The following is a 9,798-nucleotide window of genomic DNA, read 5'->3' as shown; positions in this document are numbered from 1 at the left end:
TGGTGACAATCTGTCACATGATAGTGACTTTCATTGCTTTGATTTTTCTGATTCAGAGTGGGCTCAGAGGATGCTGTCCTCAATAACTAATCAGTGGTTACTTAATGTGCTCAATAACTATTGATAATGCTGAAACAGTAACAGCTTGTCACATGACAGTGACTCTCATCACTTTGTTCCTTTGCAAAATGGGCAGTTACTGTCCATAAAGCTGGCTCCCACCTGGGGGTAACCCACTTGGACATGTTACGGTGGGTTACCTTGGTTCAAGAGGCCCATTATTGCCAGAGTGAGGAGTGAGGCCAGAAGAGATCTGCTCTTTTTGGATTTTTCTGAATATAAACTTCTGGTTACCTTTTCAGATATGGATTGAATGGAGGTGAGTATAGCACGGCTAGAACACAAGCTACACTAACCCTGCAGGCTTCAGTTCCAGATGAAATGGCTGGAGCAAGAGCAAGGGAAAAAATACAGAAGTGCTTGGTGGTGCTCAGCAGGAGGAAAGGTTCCACTTCCCCACCCAGTCTCAAAAACACAGACAATTGAGGATTTCTCTCAGAAAGAGAGAAACCCTCAGCTGCAGCTTGGCGCTGGGTTCCTTCCTCTCTCCATCCTTTCCCGATCTTTCTCTTCTTTACCAATGATGATAGAATTTCCTGGGCAAAAGAATCCATTCTTTTTTAACTGGAACTTTTGGGCAAAATGTCACAATGTTCTTCTGTCTTCAGAGCTCAACATACTGGGCCTTAGAAACTTTCCAGGGGAGAGACAATAAGGCCACAGTCTGCACAGAGCCTTCTGTGTGGCTGTCACAGTGAAGACAAAAACAATCATGGTAATGTTAGTGAGGCTTGGGTTTTTTTTTTTTCTGCTGCTTCTTTGTGATAGTTTTTCACTATTCTGTCTACATTTTTAAAGAACATTGTTTATGCCCTCATTAAAAGAAATTGTTTATGTCTCAAAATTATCAAATCCTGTGTCTTATTGGTCACTTTCCATTCAGAAGGTGTAGGGGATTGAATGGTGGCCGTCCAAAAGAGATATGTCTATGTCCCAGAACTCATGAAAGTGACCTTATTTGGAAAAAGGGTTATCACGGATAAAATTAAACTAAGGGTCTCAAGATGAGAGCATCCCAAGTTATCTGTTGGGTGCCAAATCCAATGACAGGTGTCCTTATAAGAGACAGAAGAGAAGACAGAGAAAAGGAGGTCATGTTAAGACAGAGCCAGAGATGGGAGCGATGCAGGCAAGGAAGCCAAGGAATGCCTGGTGGTAGTAGAAGCTGAAAAAGGCAAGGCAGGAGTCTCTCCTGCTGAATTTGGGGAAGTGCAGCCTGCTCATGCCTGGGTCTTAGATTTCTGGTCTCCAGAACTGTGAGAAAATACATTTCTGTTGTTTTAAGTCACACTGTATGTGATAATTTGTTATGTCAGCTATAGGATACTGATAGAGAAGGTTAGAAAAAACTGGAGGATTTATCCAAATCCTCCAGGACTGGAAGATTGCATCCTGAAATGGCTTTCTTCAGGTCTGTAGGGCTCAGATGACCCAGGGCTGTGAAGGGATCTGGCCCAGGCATGTCTCAACTAAATCCCATGGTGTGGCTGCATATTGGAAAGTCTTAGTGTCCAGGTCAAATGTTGGGAGGAAAAAATTCCCAGATAGTATAAAGCTATCCAGACCCCAAGGTAGGCCCCTCAGTCTGTGAGGCATTCTAAGTGATGAGATGGCAGGCCAGAAGATTCTTTTTACTCCATTTGGGAGGGGTGTTCTTTTTTTTTTTATCAAAATCTTTTAAGATTTTATTTATTCAGAGAGAGAGCATGGGGGGAGGACACTGGGGCAGAGAGAGTCTCAGGCAGACTCCCTGCTGAGTACAGAGCCCAATGCAGGGCTCTATCCCACAACCCTGACATCATGACCTGAGCTAAAATCAAGAGTCAGACACTTTATAGATTGAGCCACTCAGGCACCTGGGGAGGGATGTTTCTTGATAGTTCATTCAATGAACTCCTGGTTCCTCCCTGTTCCTTCTCCTCCCATGACAGACTTTTACTTTCCCAGAACCCCACCACACCTTGTACCACCTGCATTTGTCCAAAATCATCTGCAACATGGCATTCCAAGTAGTCATCACCAAGCTGAGAGAGTTGACAAACTAGGTGAAATATCTTCATATTTCTAACTTGAAGGATAATAGGTGACAGTTCCTATCCCCTATGAAACAATTGCCTGGTAGGGAAAGTAGACATATGAAAAAGAGATTTATGGGAGGATGTGCTCAGAGCTAGACAAAATCTGTTAGCATGCTGGGGCACCCAGAGGATGGAGCGCTTCTTAGGAGAATCTGAAGGTTTTCTGAGAAGACAAGAAATGTGAGCTGAGTAATAATCAGAAACTGCAGACTGAGAAGGGAGAAGGAAGGCATTCTCACCAGAAGCATTGGCATGAGCAAAGACATATATATATATATATATATAGTATGCTTATGGAACAGCAAGAAACTCAGGGTGATAAGAGAACAGGGGTAGGGATGGCAGAGGGTTGCTGAGTGCAGAAACAGGTTGGAGAGGGTGGTTGGTGCCAGACTATGAAAGGCCTCACACATCCTTGATGACTCAAACTGAACGTGTCCAAACTAAACTGGTTATCTTCTTCTCAAACCCTCTTGCCCCACCCCCAGGGTTCTCCAGCTCGTAAAAGGGACCATCACTCACGCAGCTGGCATGATTCTTCCAAACCTTCTTTAGTACCTCTTGAATCCATCCATCCAGCTCTCTCTGTTCCTATGCCAGGCCATCATCAGTCTGGACATCTGCAGCTGTCCTCCTGCCCTGCCCTGCCCCTACTCCCTCACACCTCCACCTTCTGGCTTGCCTCCATTCCATTCTCTGCCTGCAGCCAGAGGGGTCCAATTAGAACACAGATCTAATCATATAACCTGGTTGTCTGTGTAAAACTCTAAACTATTTTAAATGGCTCACAAGACCCCCTATAATGTAGCTACTGATCAAAGCAATACATACCCAGAGAAGCTTATCATGGAAAGCAGTAGCGCTCCAACATAGTCTTCCCCATCCTGGGCTTCCTTCCTACAGACATTTTCAGCAGTTCTGAGTCTTGTACTTCCGGTGGTTATCTCTATATCCCCAAATAGTATGCTTATACTGAAGCTTCTTGATTTATCAATCTTGAATATCCTAGTATAGTAGGGCATATATAAGGTTTCATTGACTTCTATTACCTTTGTCTCTCTTCTCCATTACCAGACTATTTGCAGTTCCTCCTCAGGCTTGTTTTGAAATTTCAAAAAGTATACTTAAACCTTAACTTCTTGCCTATCAATCTTGAACAAGTTTACCATTAACCTATCCCTTTGTAAGATGGGAACATTAGAGCTCCTAGCCTATCATCCACCTTCTCTGCCCCAACCATTCTGTACCTTATGCATTTTTATTATGTTTATTTTCCATTTAACCATAGTGAAATCTCCCATAAATTTTTTCCAAGTTGATTCTAAAAAGGCAAGAAAACAAAAACAAAAAAACAAAAACAAAAACAAAAATGTTGTTTGTTTACTTTAGAATAACCACGAAAAACTGTTCAGTGCAGCTCATGTCTATGCTATGTCTCAGTTTGCTTCATATTTGACTCTGCTGTTCTTGTCTGCTTTTTGTTTTTCTGGAAATGTCACTGTCTTTTCTTTCTTTGTGTTCTGTGAATTTCCCGAGCCATCGATCATACTCCCTATTCTAGTCAGTCCCTCCCCAACCCCCCACATCTCTGGTCAAGCCAGCCCAGGCTGTCCCTGCTTGGGCACAGCTCTGCGCTCCCATCGTGAGACTTCCTTTCACTGCTCCCTCCATTAGATGTACTGTTTCTGAATGTTGGATTTTTCTCTTGGTAACTGCTAGAGCACGCGATTGAGTGCTAGTGAGTAACTCCCTTAGAAAGAATGTTCAGGGGATGATTTTTTTTTTTTTTTTTTTACATTTTTGTTATGGGAAACTTCAAACACATGTAAAAGGAGAGAAAATAATACAATGAACCCATATACCCTATCAACTACCTCTAATAGTTATCAACCCATGGCCAACCCTGTATCATGTGTACTCCTAGCTGCTTCTCACCACCCCTAGATTATTTTCAAGCAAATCAAATCCCAGATAGCAATTACCAGTAAATATTTTAGAATTTATTTTGAAAAGGTACAGTTTTGTTTTGTTTTGTTTTAGGGTTTTTTTTTTTAGAGAGAGAGAGAGAGAGAGAGAGAGAGAGGATAGGGCAAGCAGGGTAGAAAGAGAAGAGAGACTCTTAAGCAGACTCCATGCCCAGCATGGAGCCTAACGTGGGGCTCAGTCTCACTACCCTGAGATCATGACCTGAGCTGAAATCAAGAGTCAGATGCTTAAAAGACAGATGCCACCCAAGTGCTCTGGTACAGGCTCTTTTTAAAAAATATAATCACTGTACTATTAACACACCTAAAAAATAGCTATAATTTCTTAGTATCATCAAATAACTAGTCAGCATTACTAGTCAGCATTCAGATTTCCTTGATATATATAAATGTTTGCTTGTTTGAATTGGATCCAATTGCAGTTGTTTGATGTGTCTCTTGCGTGTCTTTTAATCCATGGTTCCACCATCCTTTTTTCTCTCTTCCAGTTTGTTTGTTGAAAAAAGAATTGTTTTTTAGTTTTGTTTTTCTTGTAAAATTTCCCGCAATCTGGATTTTGCTGATTGCATTCCTGTCCTGACTTTTGACATGGTCTTTTATCTCTCGTACTTCCTTGAAATTAGTAATTAAATCGAGGTTGTTGATCAGATTCAAGTTTGATTATTTTGGGGGCACTTTCATAGGTGGTATTGTGCATTCCCAAAAGGATGCACATCGTGTCTACTTGGCTCATATCATGATGTGAGTCGCCACAAGTGATCCTTGTGTAGGTGCATTATTTTATTGTGGGTTGCAACATGGTGTCACTCTTTCAATTAATGGCTAAAAGATTTCTATATTAGAGAGAAACTTCCCCTCATTTACTATTTAGTTACCCTGAGGCTCCTATGGGAAAGGTTGGATATATTCCCTTTATTTACCATTTTTCAAAATAATGAGTCCCTAGCATCTTCCAAAGGCAACCTGTGAACTTTTAAAATTTTAGTCATGGACTTAAGTGTGTTTGTATTTCAATTCATTATGGTTTTGTCATTACTGGTGCTCACATCATCCCTTCTTTTGCTACTATAAACTTTGTTCAGTTGGCTCCTGAGACTCTTTCCTATTTTCTTTGTTGGTATCTGAAATGATAGATATTTCAGTTTTATTTTATGTATTAGTCCTAGACATGGAATGAACTATTTCTTATTGTTACTAGGTTGGTCTTGTATTTCTAGGTCTTTTTAGTAGATAGAGCTAGAAATGCATTTTTATTATTTTTAAAAAATATTTTGTTTATTTTTTTTTAATATTTTTAAACTTTTATTTATTTATGATAGGCACACAGTGAGAGAGAGAGAGGCAGAGACACAGGCAGAGGGAGAAGCAGGCTCCATGCACCGGGAGCCCGACGTGGGATTCGATCCCAGGTCTCCAGGACCGCGCCCTGGGCCAAAGGCAGGCGCCAAACCGCTGCGCCACCCAGGGATCCCAAATATTTTGTTTATTTGAGTGAGTGTGTGTGAGAGAGAGAGAGAGAGAGAGAGAGTGAGAAAAAGCATGAGTGGCAGTGGGGGCAGTGGCAGAGGGAGAGAGATGAGCAGACTTCCCACTGAGCAGGAAGCCTGACCAGGCTCCATCCCAGGCTCCTGGGATCATTACCTGAGCCATAGGCAGTCACTTAACTGTCTGAGCCACTCAAGTGACCCTAGAAATGCATTTTTAGAAAGAGAAAATACATAATGACTTCACACTGAAACTTCTGAATCAAATTGAAGACTAAGGATTTTTACTTAATTTCATGGATCTTTTATTTTTTTTCCCCACACCCAATATGAAGTAAGCCTTTTACCTTTTGAAATGTCTGAACATTTCTTTATTCTCCCTTATGCTGAACTGACAGGTTCACTTGGTATAGAATTCTGGGTTGAAATAGTTTTCCATGAGAACTTTGAAGACATGCTCCATTTTCTTCCAAGCAACCAATGTTACTATTGAGAAGTCTAATGCCATTCTGACATTTTCTTGTATGGAGACTTTTTTCTTTTCATTTAAGGGAGCTTTTAGTATATTTTCTTTATCCTTATAGCTTTGGCATATCACTATGAAATGTCCAGGTGTGGATCTTTTAAAATTAACCCTGATCCACACTTGCTTGGAAAGATGGATAGGGAGAAGTATTCAATATGTAGGTGGCCAGTTAACCTCTGGCTTTTAGCTCCTCTTCTGATGCTTGCTCTATGTGGCATCGGTGGTCTCTGAGTCCAGAGGCAGGGAGGGTGTGTGAATAGGTGGATGTAGTCCTCTCTGTGAGGGTTCTGGTCTTCATGCACTCTGCTTCATACATAAGCATTCATCCTTCCAGCTGCTGCTTTATAGAAATGTGTTAATAAAATCCTTTATCTGAAATCTTGCAGATAAATCCTCTTCTGTATTGAGGAAGAAAAGAATATGCTTTGCAATTTTTACTTATCGTCTCATCATGGACTCTTGGAAAGAGTGGAGATGGACATGAACTGGGAGCCTTGGCCCTCCCCTAGCTCTCTTCCCTGACCACTGGCTCTTCTCAGTTTTTGCAAGGGGACTTGCTCTCTCTGAATTCTGTTCCTTCACCCCAAAATATTTCCCCTTCCCCACCTCCACCCCACACAGACTTTGTGCCTGGTGACTCCTGATCATCTTCCAGTCTATGGCCCTTCATCAAGGTGATCCCCTTGCTCCTTCACTAGATCTGCCCCCCCAACTTGTGCTCCCCTCACATTCTTTACTTTCCCCAGTGTCACACATCTCCATCCACTCCCATTACCTGCTCACTGCCTGTCTCCAGACTCTGAGCCCCTTGAAGGCAGGATCTCATCTGCCTTGCACATCATGATACTCTTCAAAGTCGTTCTCTCTGGGCAGCCAGCAGCCAATATGTGGCCAGCGTGGTTTTGAGGAAGCCATCAGGTAGTAGTGTGGGTGATGAGCTTGAGAGAGTCATGTTGAGGAGACAGATTGGGAGCTGGAAAAGCCCTGGACTAGAGCAGAGGCAGGAGGGAGGGAAAAGAGAGCCCGGCTGTGCAGAAGTTTCTGAGGATGCAGGATTTGGCCACACATCCTACAGAGGTGAGGAAACGTGAACATTCAAAGATGACTCCACAGTTTCTGTCTTGCAAGAAGAAGAAAATGGTGTTGCTGTTTCCTGAGATGGGAAATATTAAAGAAGGGAAAGGTGCAAGTTGAGTTTGGACAAATTGAATTTTTATGTTAAAGGGTGTTTGTAGGTCACCTGGGAAGTAGCTGCAAATGAGGACCTGGAGCTCAAGAAAGGCATCTGGGCTGGAGCTACAAGAGTCATGAGCTCCTAGATGGTGGACGACTTGAGGGTGTGGGCAAGGCCTTCTAGGAAGAAGCAGGTAGGCTCTTGGGGAATGTCAGTCCTATAGGAGTGAGTGAAGGAACAGTTTGTGGAGGGGAAGAGGAAGGAATGGACAGAGAGCTATGAGGAGAGTCCCGAAAGCCAAAGGAGGAAAGAGTTTCAAGAGATAAGGACAGAGAGAAATGACTAAATTGTGGCATGCCCATGTCCTTGAAAGATGAAGAAAGAAGAGCCGTATATAGTGATGAGGAATTAAGTGCAAGTATGATTTTTACTAAATGAACCCGGTGATTTCATTCAACCATATTTATTGAGGGCCTACTGAATGTCCAGGTCCTGGGGATTCATGAGTGAGCAAAACAGCTAAAAATCCCTGTCCTTATGGGGCTCACAATATAGTGGAGGAGACAGAGGACAAATAAGAAAACTGAAATACACAGTATGTGAGAAGCAAAGGCTAGCATAGCAAGCATAATTGTCAAGTGCTAAGGGGCAAAAATAAAGCAGGGAAGAGAAATGGGAAATGTAGGGAGTGTTGTGAAGTCGCATAGGGTGGCCAGGGATGGTGACTTTTGAGAAAGAACTCAGAGAGTGAGGGAGTGAGCTGTGTGAATATCTTGGGAAGAACATACCGGGTAGAGAAAGGACTATATTGGCAGTGCTCCAGGGACAGCTCGGAGTTGTGTGGCTACAGTGGAAAGAACAAGAGAAGGGGTCAGAGAAGTAATGGGGGCTTATATCATGTACCACCTTGCCAGCCTTGATATAGACCAGGGCTTTACTGTGAGGGAGGTGGGAGCCATTGCAGATTTAGGAGCATGGTAGTGACAGGATCTAAGTTGTGCTTCAACAGAATCGCTCACTAGCAAGAGACTGGGATTGAAAGTTCATGCTTGGAAGCCCCAAGGCAATGATATGCAGAGTATAGAAGGAGAAAGTTCAAAAGTTGGAGGTGTACTCAAACAAGATAAACATTTCTGTGGACCAGAAATAGATCATCAATCCAGGGACTCAAACACAGCCCCGATAGACTCACAATCAAGATGCAATGGAGATATCCAGAAGTGCCAGTGGCTAAATGCATTCCCCACAAGACCCATTGCCGAAAATCAGGTGCTGGGGTGGAGATTGTGCAATGAGATGTATAGTTTTTCATGTTTTCTTTCTTTTAAATCCAAACTCTAAATGTATATGAATTCTACTTTTATTTATGAGCGGACAAATATCTAGAAAGACACACATGGGAGTAGAGTGGGAGGTTGAGGCAGGGGTCTCCCAGTCTTTCCCTTTTCTAACCTTTGGGTGTATTTGGATCTTTGGCTCAATGAATATGTACACCATAACACAGAAAGCAACAGAATTCTGGTGCAGTGTGGAAGAGTAGAAGCCACTGGGTTTGGCCAATAAGAGGTCATTGGTGGCCTCAACAAGACCAGTTTCTTGGATTTGTGGAGACAAGGGATAGGCTGCCAAAAGACACAGACACATGCGTGAGTTGACAAGTAGACTGCTCTTTCAAGAGGTTGAATAGGAAAGGGAAGGAGGGAAACCAGAAAGGTCCATGGGGCAGGGGCAGGGAGGGAAGACAAGACTTGGTGTCTTCAAGGAGCCTCCATGAGAAGGTGAAAGGAGGAGGGGAATGAGAGATTTAAGATCTGGGAAGAGGAAGGAACAACTGACCTGCTAACAGGGAACACCCCGAGGAAGAGCCAGGAGCTCTTCCAGGCGGCATCCTGGAGCCCCGAGGGTTGGTGGTCCAGGCAGCACCGCTAGATATGGGTGTTGGGCTGGGTGGAGAGCGTGGGTAGGGCTCAGGGCTCTGGAAGCTGGCCCATACCTAGCAGCTTCAGTTGTAACACAGTCTGTCTGCTTCTCACCTGTCTGGATTTCTCTGACTCTGCTGTGAGGGCAAGAAGTACTCCTGCTGTATCCCTGTGGCTCCAGCACACAGTAGGCCCTCAGTTAATGTCTGTTGATTGAAGGAGTGGATTATTCTTGTTAAAAAGAAGTCAAGTGGGAGGGCTGGAGGCGCGGGGAGAGTGACTAATGTTTGGAGCTGTGGCTGGGGAATGGGCCAGGGCAGTGGCCGGGAGCAAGCTTCAAATTTCTAAGTGACTCTGGGAGGTCTGCTGAGCATGGAAACATCAGGAGGTAGTGCTGTCAAGCAGCATGGCTGTGATACATTTTTTTCTCTCTCATGCAACTCTGGGCAGTGCAGGAGCATGCAGAGAAAGCAGATGGGTTTTTTGTAAGTGAGTTGACCTGCTGTCATCCT

The sequence above is a fragment of the Canis lupus genome, chromosome 10 (genome assembly GCF_048164855.1).
Source record: "Canis lupus baileyi chromosome 10, mCanLup2.hap1, whole genome shotgun sequence".
NCBI classification, from domain to species: domain Eukaryota; kingdom Metazoa; phylum Chordata; class Mammalia; order Carnivora; family Canidae; genus Canis; species Canis lupus.
Note: the sequence above shows the minus strand (reverse complement) of the source record.